We start from the raw sequence: 13,854 nt of genomic DNA on the forward strand, positions 1-13,854 counted from the left end.
CGACGGCAAGCTGCAGGTCTACGACCCAGCGGAAGAACGAGTCGAAGAGACGATCTTTAGTGGGGAGAGCAACTTCGGGGTCAGCTTCTACGTAGAGAGTTTCATGACTTTGGACGATGAAAGTTTCAAGTCCTTAAAGAAGCAGGAGGTCGTATAATCTTTAATTTTACATAGTTTTTTCCCTGGCAACTTGATTTTGGATCTACTGCAAAATATAAAAATATATAAAAGATTCTAATTAAGTTATGCAACTAATTAGTTTTGAAGTGCCTATGATACAAGTTTATATGGAGGAAGGAAATCTTAGGTTATATATGCTGCGCTCGCTCGATCGATCCCTACAACAGCGGAGAGCAACTGGATTTTTTTTTTTTTTTTTTTTTGGCGGGGGGGAGCAACTGGATTTTTTTTTTTTTTTTGTTTGCGCGCGGTGGTATTGGATGTGCAGGTTGATGAGAAATAGTACTTTGCTCTTATCATGAGATTCATGATCAGGTGAGATACTTAAGTTATTTTTGGCAAGAAAGTTTGATGGTGTACATAAGTGGCCGTTTTAGGTATAAGGCGGAGGGTTTAAGGCTTGATTTGGTAAGGGGGGTTTGTGGTTACATTAATGATATCTAGAAATTATGCAGCTGATTTGCATTGTATGTATGTGGGAGGTACAGACTGTAGGAGGAGGAGGAGATCCTGTCTGGAGCGACGAGAGAGAACTAAATCAGCAATCCTGACAATAGGTAACTTTTAGTTAATAATACGGCCGAGGTGCGGCAAAGTTAATACGTCCTCCAAAATAGCTAATTGATACAAATTTTTTTTAAATCTTAATTGCAAAGTATTCTACTGTTTATGCATCCAAGTAGTAATCGGAAAGCCCACCAATTCTCCAAAGAATTCCGCTGTGCTCCTCCATGTTGATAAACACGTGTTCCCAACAACTTCGGTGCTCCATGGCATCTTCTGTAAATAGAAAAGCCTAAAATCGAGCTCTCTAATCCACAATTTAAGGGATTATGCAGTTGATAGGCCTTCCACACCTACATTTGTAAATAGGTTGAACTTAGAGGATAGTTTTGGAGTTGAAAACATCATAGAAAAGGATAAAACTAATATTTGAGAAGGGTTAGTTTTCTTCAACTAATTTCTCACTTGATCTTAAACAAAATCTAATTTGGCCGTATTCTATCATATTAGATTTCTCTCTTCTATTTTTCCTTCCATATTTATGACAAAAAACTGGTATTATAATGCAAAGTTGTGTTTAAAATAGATATTATTGTTCTTGCTTTTAGTCATATTGTGTAAAATTATGCATAGCATGCATATGTCAATTCCTTTCCTATCATTATAAAGAGGAATAAAATTAACCGTCGATTGTAAAATTACACTTTTATTTATATTTTCACTGAAAAGGTTTAGAACTAAGTTAGAGGATCTTTCTACATACTAACATTAACAATTTGATACCCCATTTACGAGAAAATATTCATTTAGAAATAAGTGTAATAAATTGTATTGATTTATATTCTTTTGTACATTGAAAAATCAAAATCTGAAAATTACACTATTATATGTTTGTTTAAACATGTATATAAGATCCAGATTAGGCTAAACTAAATTATTAATTTTAACTAAATCTAAAAAGTATACCATGTGCATTGCACGTGTGCAATTCACCTAATAAACGTGAAACAAGGGAGGTGAGTGAAGTGGTTATGGACAGAGAAATAATTGGATAGGAATTGAAAAGAAAAAGACAAATGCACCCTTGTTATTTTCAGCCCAAAATTTTAATTTTTCATCCATTTAAAAATTATAAAAATTCTTATTTTCGGAGCACCAAAGCATAACTCATTTAAATTTCAGAATGTCACATGATATCAACATGCTGCGGGGAGCCTTTCTTATTTCCTTGCTTTGTAGAGAGATCACCTGCTCTGGTCCAGATGTGGATATTTTTCGCAATTAGTGATTGACTGCAATTCAAGCTCACGTGCAAGCTCACGTGTACGTCAAGCCCACTCAATTTATTTTCATTTTTATTGAAAATTTAAAAAAAAAAGTTAAAGAAGCGTGATCTATCAGAAAAAAGTAGTTCAATTTCACTATAACTTCAAGGTATGTGTAACATAATTTTAATTTTCTACTAATTTTTTTATGTTAAATAAGTATTTTTTATGTTTGTTTTTTTTTTTTGATTTGTTTTAATTATGTTTTACTATGATAATAGATAGATGGAAGTCTCATAGGATCTTGAGCATTCTATTTGGAATGAGTAGAAATGATAGGATTAATAATACCATTGGGGGTTCTACATAGAAGGAAAGGATGTGGTGTCGCGTGACACCGCTTCCTCTAAACATGACCAATAATTATGAAGTTTTTTCATGTAATAAGTGAGATTGAATATTAACTCTAAGGTAGAAATAGATTTTATACCACTTATTAACGCTCCACATGACAGCTTGTGCACCCATTAGAAAAACACACGGATAAAATCTAAATGTCATAGCTAGGTGATGGATCCTCTCCACTACAAAAAAGTAGTGGAGAGACCACTACTTTTAATCTCAAGCGTTGATTATTTAGTAGGCGGTTATGATACAATCTAAATCTAACACTTACCATACCCCCGTGTATTGCACTCATTCCTAATTTGCACTAAAGGAAAAAATCATAACCATCAACTAGATAATCAATGGCTGTGATTATGTAGTGGTCCCTCTACTATTTTTTTTGTAGTGGAGAGGATCCGAATCCGGTGACTAAGCCCCCTAAGTGAGTTACGGGCTTAAAAATTTATAGTATCATCGTATCTTTGAAAAGAAGCAAATTATTAATAATAAAGATGTGATTACTTAGAAATTAAATGGAAATTCTGAAAAAAAAAGGAAAAGAAAAAAATAAAATAAAATACAGAACATGTGAAAATTCTAAACTTTAGGGGATGCTGCATGTAACCTTCTGAACTTTGTTTATCTCACTTAACCCCCCTGAATTACGGGGTGTCTCGCAAAACCCCCAAACTTTACATTATCTCACCTAGGCCTCCGACCTACAATTTGCAAATTGAGAGGGGGTTTAAAAACTCAAAATGTTGGGGGAGGGAGTACGTTACGTGAATAACAAGTGATGATGTCTGACATGTAGGGGGACTAGGTGAGATAAAGATATATGAGGCTGTTTGGTTGTTGTTGGTAAAATTGTGTATTTATGACACAACTTGGAAAGTTGTTGTCCACCTCATCTAAAATTGTGTATTTATGACACAACTTGGAAAGTTGTTGTCCACCTCATCAATTTTACTTGTATACTTTTCTTTGTTTGTTTTTTATTCCATTGGAATCATAAATTGTTTGTTTGGTTTGCAAATGTAACATTAATTATTTATTTGGAAAGTGTAAAAAGTGGTCTCTACTCAAATGATCATATTGGTTGGAATTATTTATTATTATTTTTTTCTGACTTCAATGTCAGCTTTCTCCTAAAATCATGTTTTTTTTATGAAATCACTTTACAAGCCACATCAGCATATGAAATCACTTTACACTATTTTCACAACTACAAACAAATAATTGAAAGTGATGAAAGCTGACATTGGGACCCACTTTTTTACAATTTCCATCCTTTTACATGGTAAAAACATACAACCAAACAGCCCCGTAGAGTTTGGAAGCCCAGATACACCCAGTAGTTTAGGGTGTTACGTTCAACAACCCCCAAAGTTTAGGGTTTTTTTTTGTGAAACTAACCCCACCTGGGGGAGAAAAGCGGGGGAAAAAGAAAAGGAAAGAAACCGATCACATCAGATCGAGACGGAAAGGCATCATGGCGTCGGCGAGCCTGGCCCCGAGCCTCTCCCGAAAGCTGAAGAAGGTGCTGGAGACTCGCTGGCGACCCTATCGACGTTCTACACCGACAACACGCTGCCAGCGCGCAGGAACCTCAAGTCCTCCATCGAGCAGCGGGCCCTGGCCATTGTGAGTTGTAATCAGTCCAAGGATTGTTAGTTAGTAGAATTCTAATTAGAGTAGAATACTAGTTAGTAGATAGTTTTCTAGTTATTGGATAAGATTAGAGTTGTAATCTTAATCCTATATATATGTAAACAATTGATGAGTTTTGTTAGAACGTGAATAATAGAAAACACAAAAAAGTTTCCTGCTCCATTACTTTTGTTGCTGCTCCTTCTCTGTTCGGGTTCAATATCAGAAACAGAGATTTTCTCCTCTGTTTTGCTGCTGTCCGTTCTCAGGAAATCTGCCAGTTTTTTTTTCGGTTGCTACAGTGTTTACAGGTTTGTAAATTGCTGTTTTTTCTAACTCAGTTCAGATCTGATCTCTGGCCGATCCTGTTAAAGAGCCAACAGCCATCAACCGCCACTTCCTCCTCGCCTCGCTCCCCGCTCAGCAGTCCCTCGACCGCGTAGAGGAGGAGGTCGACGCCCTCGCCCGCTGCTGCGACCAGTAAGCTAAAAAAAACCCCATCTCATCCCTCCGCTAAGATCTAGATCTAGCTCACTCGGCGCCTTTTTGTGAATGTGGGTGTTGAGATTTTTTTAAAGATGAATTCGATACCGTCGTTGAGTGTCCTCTGACGTTTTTTTGGTTAGAAAATGAGTTTGTGCCTTCGATTTTGATGTAGAAGAAATTGATATGATATTATTGTAGGCTTTCCTGTATTTGAATATTAATTCATCACATACGCTTGCTTAGCTTATTATTATGGTAGACAATGATCTTTTTGTTTAAAATTATCTTCTTAAGTCTGCTCCGTAGATCGGCGACCCTCTTGGCATTTTGATGGCCTAATATTTTGGCCGCCTGGACAAGCCTTTCGCCGTGCACATATTTTTTTATAGTACTACCATGGGAAAATGGTATTAACATATAAGAAGAAAATATGATTGATCCATCGCTAACCACGGTGAAAGATTATATATCATCATTATAACAGGTCATGTAATGTGCGGATTGCCATTAAAACTAAAGGGGCAAAAACCATCGCTAGCTAGTTCGAGCCTAATATTACGGGGATCCTGACTAAATATTGTGTGCAACTTATCGAAATCCTTCCATGCTGGCGAATATCTTGGATGACTCATTTTACCATGTTCACTTGGAATAGCACGGTCATGCCAAGTCATTGCCACCGATGTCTTCTTACACCTGTAGAGCCTCTGCAGTCTCTGTGTCACAGGAAAGTATCGTACCACCTTGACTGGTATGTCATTCTTGTTAGCATGTACTTTCTTCTTATATCTAGAAACTCCACAGTTAGGGCACTCTTTCAGTTTAGAATTTTCTTTCCAGAACAGCACACAATCATTAGGACATGCATGAATCTTCTCACAATTCAAACCCAGATCTGACATTATCCTTTTAGCTTCATACCAGCTCTGATGCACATTGTTCCCCAGAGGCATAGAATCTTTCAGGAATTTTAGAAGCATCGTAAATGACTTGTTGCTTCATTTATTTAGGCATTTAATCTGGAAAAGTTGAACGAATCATGATAGTGTGGAATATTTTGCATTCTCATAAATTGGTCTTTTGGCATCTTTCATGTACTTCTCATACTCATGTACATGTTCTTGTCCGGAAGGATGATCATCTTCAGCAAGATTGGAGTCATCAAAAGCAACTTCTATCATTTCCTCCATCTCCTCTTCTGGAAATAAATTTTCTTCATTGTCTTCTTCTTCATTATCAGTAATATTAGGAGCTAGGATTTCTCCGTGATATACCTAAATTGTATAATCCTTAATAAAACCATGCTTAACAATGTGAAGTTCTACATCTTCCTCCTTACGATGCAGTCTATTCCAACAATGACTACACGGACAAAGAATCATCCCATATTGGATCATATCGTGTTCACGCACAAAATTTATGAAAGAGGCAACTCCTTCAATGAATTCAGGCTTTGTGCGTTTTTCACGATTCACCTACATCCAATCCTTAACTCTGATATAGTTACGTGCCATACCAACCTAAATTAGTCAAAGTTAGCGATAAAAATTCTTAGAAAGTAAATTTAGCACATTAAAAATGTGACAAGATCAAAATAAAGATAAACAAGTTTCAAGAAAGTAAATTGTACAATTTAGCTTAGCAAGACTTTGCAAAGCACACAGACCAGGTTAATTTAATTTACAATGGGTTGCAACCGGTAAATATCATTCATAAAATGCAATACCAATTCATAATGACTAAATATGTAAAACTGACAATTCTTGATACTACAACTAAGCAATAAGCATACTAAGTAGAGATGTCCTTGTTTAGCTCAAGAAACATGAAGAATGTCAGATAGGGATATGCAAAGTTCTTGGAATAGAAAGTTACAATAATATACATCTAAAATAATAAACATAAAAGATGTCCCATGGACTGAGAGTTACTGTCCATGGGAAATGCAAAGTTCTATTAAATTGAAGCAATAAAAAAAGAGATTCAAAAAAACAGTGGATAAACTAAAGACCTTTTGTTGAAAAAACAGTGGATAAAAAAAGAGTTACTGTCTTTTTAATTTTTCAAGCTTTGGGAAGAAAACACAGTGAGCCAAACCAATCACAGTGTGGCGACTCGAAAGAAAATAGAAATCATCCAAGGTTTCCATAAGCTATTGACCTTTTGTTGATAAACTAAAGACCTGCATGCTTAGCTTCAATATGAAATTCTATAGAGAACCATGCTAGCTATTAACAATAGAGCAGATTCTCATCAGATCTAATGATAGGACAGTGCATTAATTAGTTCGATAAGGTTCTGTGAAGCTTAAAATACTACTAATCATACTACTAATCTAAGATAATAGAAATTAATGGTTAGATTCAAGCTCAGCATGCCTCAAGGAGCACATGATATTGGTCTAATGTACAACGAGGATTTCGTACAATGGACCACAAATCATAAAATTTTTTCTTTAATCAACTGAAACTATGGGCGCTTGCTAAAACCTAGATACTAATTAACATAAGAAGAATCCAATGATCATATATGTATCATTATATCTCACAAAGTTGTCATAACCTTCCAGTGTGTCCAAGGGGGAAGCATTGCTTCGTTCTGGTAGTAAGTAAGATGACATTTGGTTGGAAAAAAAAGGAGCAAGGGCTACTAGTTCGGCAAGCCAGGAGAGGAGGGAGAAAAAGGCACACAAAAACTTGCAAGGGAGAACACCGACACACTGATCTATTATATCTACAACCATCACATCAGAACCTCCATCCATGCTTTCGAGCACAGAAGAACCTCGCAACATTCAGCATGAATGCAATCCTTCCAAAGTTGACGCAAATCTCGTATAAGAATCAATTTGCCAAATTCCCCAAATTGTTGCTCTCATGAAACAACTCTCAGGTTAAACATAACCTGAAAGAATCAGTCAACATTAAACAAAGGCAAACAAAATAATTCACCTCAGCAAGAATTGCAAGTTCAAATTGACATCACCACACGCACAAGAGGTCACAAAAAAGCTGCGCGTAATAAACTGCTGAAAATAAACATAACCAGAATCCGTGTATCATAACAATCACCAACCAAATGTATCTCATACAGCCTAAACACTTAGAAACATGTAATCATCAACGATCCAGCGACTACTACATATTATCCCCTTTCCACCCTTCCTCAACCAAAGAATAGTAATTTATTTCAGATTGCCCCCCACCTCGAAACTTTTACAACAAGACAACCAGACTTGAAAAGTAGAAGCAAAGGCAAAGAGCTCCCGATCTTGCTAATTTTAAAAAGGTTTTATGAATTATTTTCTCTTCTATATCACACTAAAACCATTGATCCTCAAGTAAAACACAAACTTTGAATCTTCAGTCAAACTATAGCACGCCTATTGGGACCATATAGAAGATATTAGCTTAAAATAAACAAAGCTAGCGTTTGAAAAGATTACCCGACGGAAGCAGCGGTAAACTGAGGATTTAGGGCGAAAATGAGGAAGAACTCCGATTTAGGGTTTTTTGATGGGATTCGACGGTAAACTGGAGGATCGACGTCGGTGGTGAACTTCAGGGCTCGATGGCGGCGGAGAACTCTGACTGAGGCGGCGAACTCTGACGGAAGCGACGAGTTCAAAAAAACCCTAGTTCAGGGCTCGATGCAGGTTCGACGGTGGCGGCAAACTCCGACGGCAGTGGCGAGAGAGAGAAAGAACGGTGGTAATTTCTGGTTTCTGATGAGAGAGAGCGAGAGAGAAAGAGCAAGAGAGAGAGAGAACGGGCGAGAGAGAAGCAAGGGAGAGAGAGAGAACGGTAGTTTTGTGGGGATTTCCTAAAAATTCTTCTCTTTTTTGGCGAAAATATGGGGGTAAATTTCCCTCCATCAGGCGTTTTTGGCTAAATAAACTTGCCCCAATGGTTTAAACCGTTGGGGCAAGTGAAACCCGCCCCAACGGTTCTATACACCCGTTGGGGCTGGGCATCCTTTTACTAGTGATTGCATCCATTCCTAATTTGCACTCAAAGAAAAAATCATAACCATCAACTAGATAATTAATGATTGTGATTATGTAGTGGTCCCTCCACTATTTTTTAGATAGTGGAGAGGATCCGAATCCCTTTGCCGCACCCCGTATTATTAACTACAAGTTACCTGTCAGGATTGCTGATTTAGCTCTCTCTCGTCACCCCAGACAGATCTCCTCCTCCTACAGTCTGGACCTCCCACATACAATGCAAATCAGCTGCATAATTTCTAAATATCAGTACCGTAACCACAAGCTCCCCTACCAAATTAAGCCTTAAAACCTCGGTCTTATACCTTAAGGCTGCGTTTGGCAAGGGTATAAAGGAGGAGTTAAGGGGGTTTAACCCTTCATTAAACTGCCAAACACAAAAAAAAAGCCCAAGGACTAACAAACCCGCACGTGAGCGTTTTATCCCATTTAACCCGTTAACCCAAGGGTTTACTAATACTCGTGAGAAGGCGGAACAAGACTTGTTCAGCCTTCTTACGCGAGGGTAGCCAATGGAATTTAGGAAAAATTGATTTCATCTGGATCTTTTGATGGCCGGCTGCGGAATTCGGTAGCAAAAATCGGAAGGTAAGATCTTGAGAGATCTCTGTAAAAAAATTTCCCAAATGTGTTTTCCTCTTTTTTTTCCCTCCAAAATTTCCCTCTAATATTTCCTTCTACTTTTTTTCACCTGGGAGATCTTTCACAACTATTAATATGGATATTTTATGGGGAACAATCAAGAAGAGGAAAATTTTCCGCCGATTGGGAGCAATTGGTGACGGGAGGCAAAGGATCTGAGGTATGTTATCTAAATAAATTCCTATTTCTTGATTTTCATACTTTCTCCTTACCTTTGTGAAAATGGAATGATTTTTATGCTTGTGTACAGTTGTAATCAAAGAAGCCTTAGCCATGGCATATATGTATAATCAAGCACATCATGTTTACGCTAATTTTATACACATGTACCGGAAGAAAACTCAAATTAAGTTCATGTAATTTTGTTTATGATTTTTTTTTCTAGTCTGTTGCAATTAATCTTTGTTGGTATGCAGATGTTACAAGCTTTTGGAGAACCTTATAGCTTTCGATTATGAATTTGACACTTCTCTTAATTGATTTATTTAGTGGTCCCTAATGTGATACATGTAATAACAAACAAAATTTATCTAATATGTGCAAATTTTAAATTTGATTTTTTATTCGTTGAAGTAAGATAGATTCACCTCATATTCTCATAGTTAAAGGCAGCAAAGAATTCACCGATTTTTAAATGGCTAGATTACTCAGCTATCTTCTTGGCTATTTTTATGCTAAAGTATTGTTTCCATTTCATACTATTAATTTGATCACAGCCTAATAGTTGACAGATAATCAGTAGCTTAGTTTGTATATTTTAGTTAGGTAACAGCCAAATGGAATACAATAACACAGTGAGAACCTGGAGGTTTAAGGACCTGTGATGTTTAGAAATACAATCCCAAAATAAAGATAACTGGTCATATGAGCTAAACAAGATTTTACTAGATCAAGTCCTTGTTTCTCAAGCTGTTCTTGATGCATACAACATTACCGATGTACATTGTTCACATCTATATCTTATAAACTGAACTGAGATGAAAATCCGAAGAGAGTAGTTTTTGCTAGCAAGCTTTTGTTTGAATTCCTGTTGGTTACAAGTTTTCAATTGTTTAGTGGCTTCAAACAAATTTTTTGTCTGCTATTTGTGACATAAGGAAAACAATATAATGTATTTGACAGGCATCGTGTGACATTAAAAAAATGTAGCTTGTTGTTTTCTCAAAATTAACCTTCTCATTGACTGATATTAAAGAAATATAATATTTTTTTTATTATGGAAATATGCCACAACAATTCCTTCATTATTTACGTTAAATCAATTTATTTAGGTTAAACTAGAGAGAGACAGACATCTTTCATGTTATTTGACATCTGTGTGCTTGATTTTATTTGAATCATCGAGCACTCAGATAAGCAATCGATCCTTTGGCCAATCAAGTTGACACACCGTAGATATTGATTGCTCGTATACCTGTCATATACATGAGAATAATTTGAATCTAGCAGCAAATTGATAATAGGACAATAAATACTCTGAAGTAGGGTGATATGAGCTATTTTACCTCTCTCTCGTAGCACATTGGAATCTGAATTAAAACTATAGGGTGCCCATCCTCAACATCAGCCTTATAAGGATCACCTTCAATTATCGGTTTGATCTTCTTCAACTTGATCCAAAAGCATCCGAGGCACAAAACATAAGATTTAGGTTAGTTAGTTGAGTGCACAATATCTCATGCATCGGGAATTTTTAGGATTTTAATGCAATTAGTTTTGCATTAGATATCATGCAGGGAATGCTCCCAAAGGATCTTGCGTCCACTTTATCTTGCCTCTCTTTCAAATAATGCTTGGTTTTCCCTTAAACTATAGATGAATGTGTTTTCAATATTAAAGTCTGCATTCATTTTCATAGTTGTTCATGCTGGTACATCCTCGTCCATTTGTTTTCCATGAAACTTTGCCTAAAAGATTGAGCAATTTTCAACTTTGCAATGGTGTTTGCATGGTCCTTGTTAGGCTTATACTGGTTGTAGAAAATGCATAACCTTCTTAAGTAAGTAATCCTAGGGATCTCAACGTAATTGGAATGGGATAGGTACCATAAGAAGCATGTAAATTCATAGTGGACAACCATTCACTTAACTGCTTTGAGTGAGTTTGTTAGTCCCCATGGTAAATCCTCTAAATGTGGGTTATTCTTAAACGCACTTTAAATTCATTACACAGTTCAGATTATACCCATGAATATCTGACTTGGATATTGTTACCTGGAGTTCAGATATCTTTTAGCATTATGAACATGCTAAAATTCTAAATCATGAGGATGAATTCATCTTAACAGATTGTCTAATTTTTTCGTTTTTAATATTTTTGAAGATGAATTCATTTGAAGATATTGCAAGCGATCTTAGTGTTGATGATATTGAACTACTTGATGACGAAGATGATCTAATAGAGGCATTGTTTTTGAATGATGAAGATGAGGATGAGTACATGTGGAACGAGATGATTACAAGTGTCATTAATCAATCAAATGTGATGAAGCAGGTTCCTCGTCCATGTCGAACTAGACCATTCTCTGGTCATATGCTTGTAGAAGATATGTTGGCTGGACATCATGATCGTTCATATTCTTGCTTCCGAATAAGTTCCGAGACAATTTTTTTTGCTAAAAAATGTTCTCATTAAGAAGAATGCTTTAAGGCTAACTAGATATTTAAGCTGCAATGAGCAACTATGTATATTTTTATATGGAATTTCACATGCCCTTTCAAATCGAGTATTAGCTGAGATATTTCAACATTCAGGAGAGATTATTAGCAGGCATTATAATAATGTGCTTAATGCTACATTATCTTTGAAACAAGATTATATCCAACTTCTCATGGCTGACGTAGACGTTCATCCTAAGATACGAGAAAATCCCAATTTCTTCCTATACTTCAAGGTAGAGCTCTTAACATATATTTTATGAAATCTTTTTCAATGTGTATGTGTGTATTTTTATCTGTACATAGAACTTTATATTTTTTTTTATATTTGCAGTAAGCATTGGGAGCAATTGATGGATCTCATATTCCTGCAATTGTGAAGAAAAAGAAACACAACATGTATCGTAATCGAAAGAATTTCATATCTCAAAATGTAATGGCAGCATGCTCCTTTGATCATACTTTTCTTTATGTTGCTGCTGGATGGGAGGGATCAGCATCTGATATGTCAGTACTTCGTGCAATACTGGAAGATGGTAAATTTAATGTTCCTGAAAATAAATTTTAATATTTTTATTTTTTGGTTTTTTTGGAATCAATTAGTACTAAAGTCAGATAATTGTAAATATGTAGGTCGTTTTTACTTAGTTGACTCGGGATATGCTAATACTTCAAAATTTATCGCCCCATATTGTGGATCACGCTATTATCTTGGAGATTTTACAAATGGGACCACCAGAGCCTATCAAGATACTAAAGACAAATATAATCATAGACATGCACAACTACGTAATGCAGTGGAAAAGGCATGGGGAATTTTAAAGCAAAGATTCAAAATTTTGAAAGTTCCAGCTCCATTTCCTTATAAAACTCAAGTCAAAATCTTTGTAGCTTGTTGTGTTCTTCATAATTTTATTGCAAGGCATCAGGGAAATGATAAATACTTTAATATGCTCAATGGATTAGAGATGAATGAGGATGAAGATGAGGAGGAAGAAGAAGACCCCCAATACATTGTTGATGCAGATGAAAGTATAAGGGGGGAGCAGCTTCGCAACAGGATTGCTTTACAGCTTTGGAATAATTGATATATGTAGTTGTCGAATATTAAAGTATAAGTAGTGCATGTTTGATTGCTAAGTTTTTTGGAATAAACCTGTAGTCAATATGCAGGAGCTGGTTATTTTGCTATTTCACTTTGTTTGCTTAGCTCCTGAGTATTATTATGTAATACGTTTGATTGCTCAAGAACAGAATGAAGTAAAATTTAGTGCCAAGTGGATGGTATCATCAAGTCCATAATTTGGTAAGTTTCACAGATATTTATATAGTTATTTTGTAGATCAATGTTTGTTGAAGGACTGAAGATCAAGTCTGTTGAAGTTTTGCTCATCTTTTTCTATATTGCAGAAGGACACGATTTGCATAAATCACAATTGGTTCGATGCTTATGACCTTTAGCCTGCTGTGCATGTTTTTGGCTTATCCATTGCGTCCTAGTATAAGAATATATACATAAATCAAGCTACAATGTGTCCATCTTGTTTTGGCATGGAATCTCCTGTTGTTTGGGGCTGTGTACTGCTGGAAATGGACCTCTTTGCACTTTGGAAACCTGATGAGCTTTGCTTGCATCCCTATTAAGTACTACGCCATGTTCTTGCATACTACATCTCTGTACTTAATGCATTAGTCCCAGCTCTTTACTCCATGGTATGTACATGTTTCAGGTGTGTTTAGTTTTCTTTGGACAAGGTGCTTTCTTTGGTTTTTGTGTTTCCAGCTTGGTTTTGGATTTTGGTTGCTATCTTGCTGCTGGTTAAGTTGCTGGAACTGGCTTTCGTGCAAGTTGGTAATCACTGTAGCTAGCGGTGCAATGCTCGAGGGAATGCATTTGGCGCTTTTTTCTTTTCTAAATTACTGTAGCAGCGAATTTTGTTGGCTCCTTTCGGTCATTGACTCTAGCTGAGTGTTTTGTTTTGTGCTATGTTTGTGCTGCTTGCTTGTTTTCGGTTGATTGGATAGCCTTGTCCAGCCGAATCTGGTTGCTGAAACATTGGTGGCCGATACTTATGAT

The 13,854-nt window shown here is 36.2% G+C and overlaps 1 long non-coding RNA gene across 2 annotated transcripts; it reads left to right on the plus strand.

Moving 5' to 3' along the window:
- Positions 4,473-13,087, plus strand: LOC109831769. Of its 2 annotated transcripts, XR_002244552.1 has the most exons (4): positions 4,473-9,280; positions 11,443-12,013; positions 12,112-12,313; positions 12,411-13,087. It is a non-coding gene; the product is annotated as an uncharacterized LOC109831769 (long non-coding RNA). The 2 variants fall into 2 exon arrangements; XR_002244551.1 differs by having other exon boundaries at positions 11,443-12,313.

Source organism: Asparagus officinalis, chromosome 2 (assembly GCF_001876935.1).
Source record: "Asparagus officinalis chromosome 2, Aspof.V1, whole genome shotgun sequence".
NCBI classification, from domain to species: Eukaryota; Viridiplantae; Streptophyta; class Magnoliopsida; order Asparagales; family Asparagaceae; genus Asparagus; species Asparagus officinalis.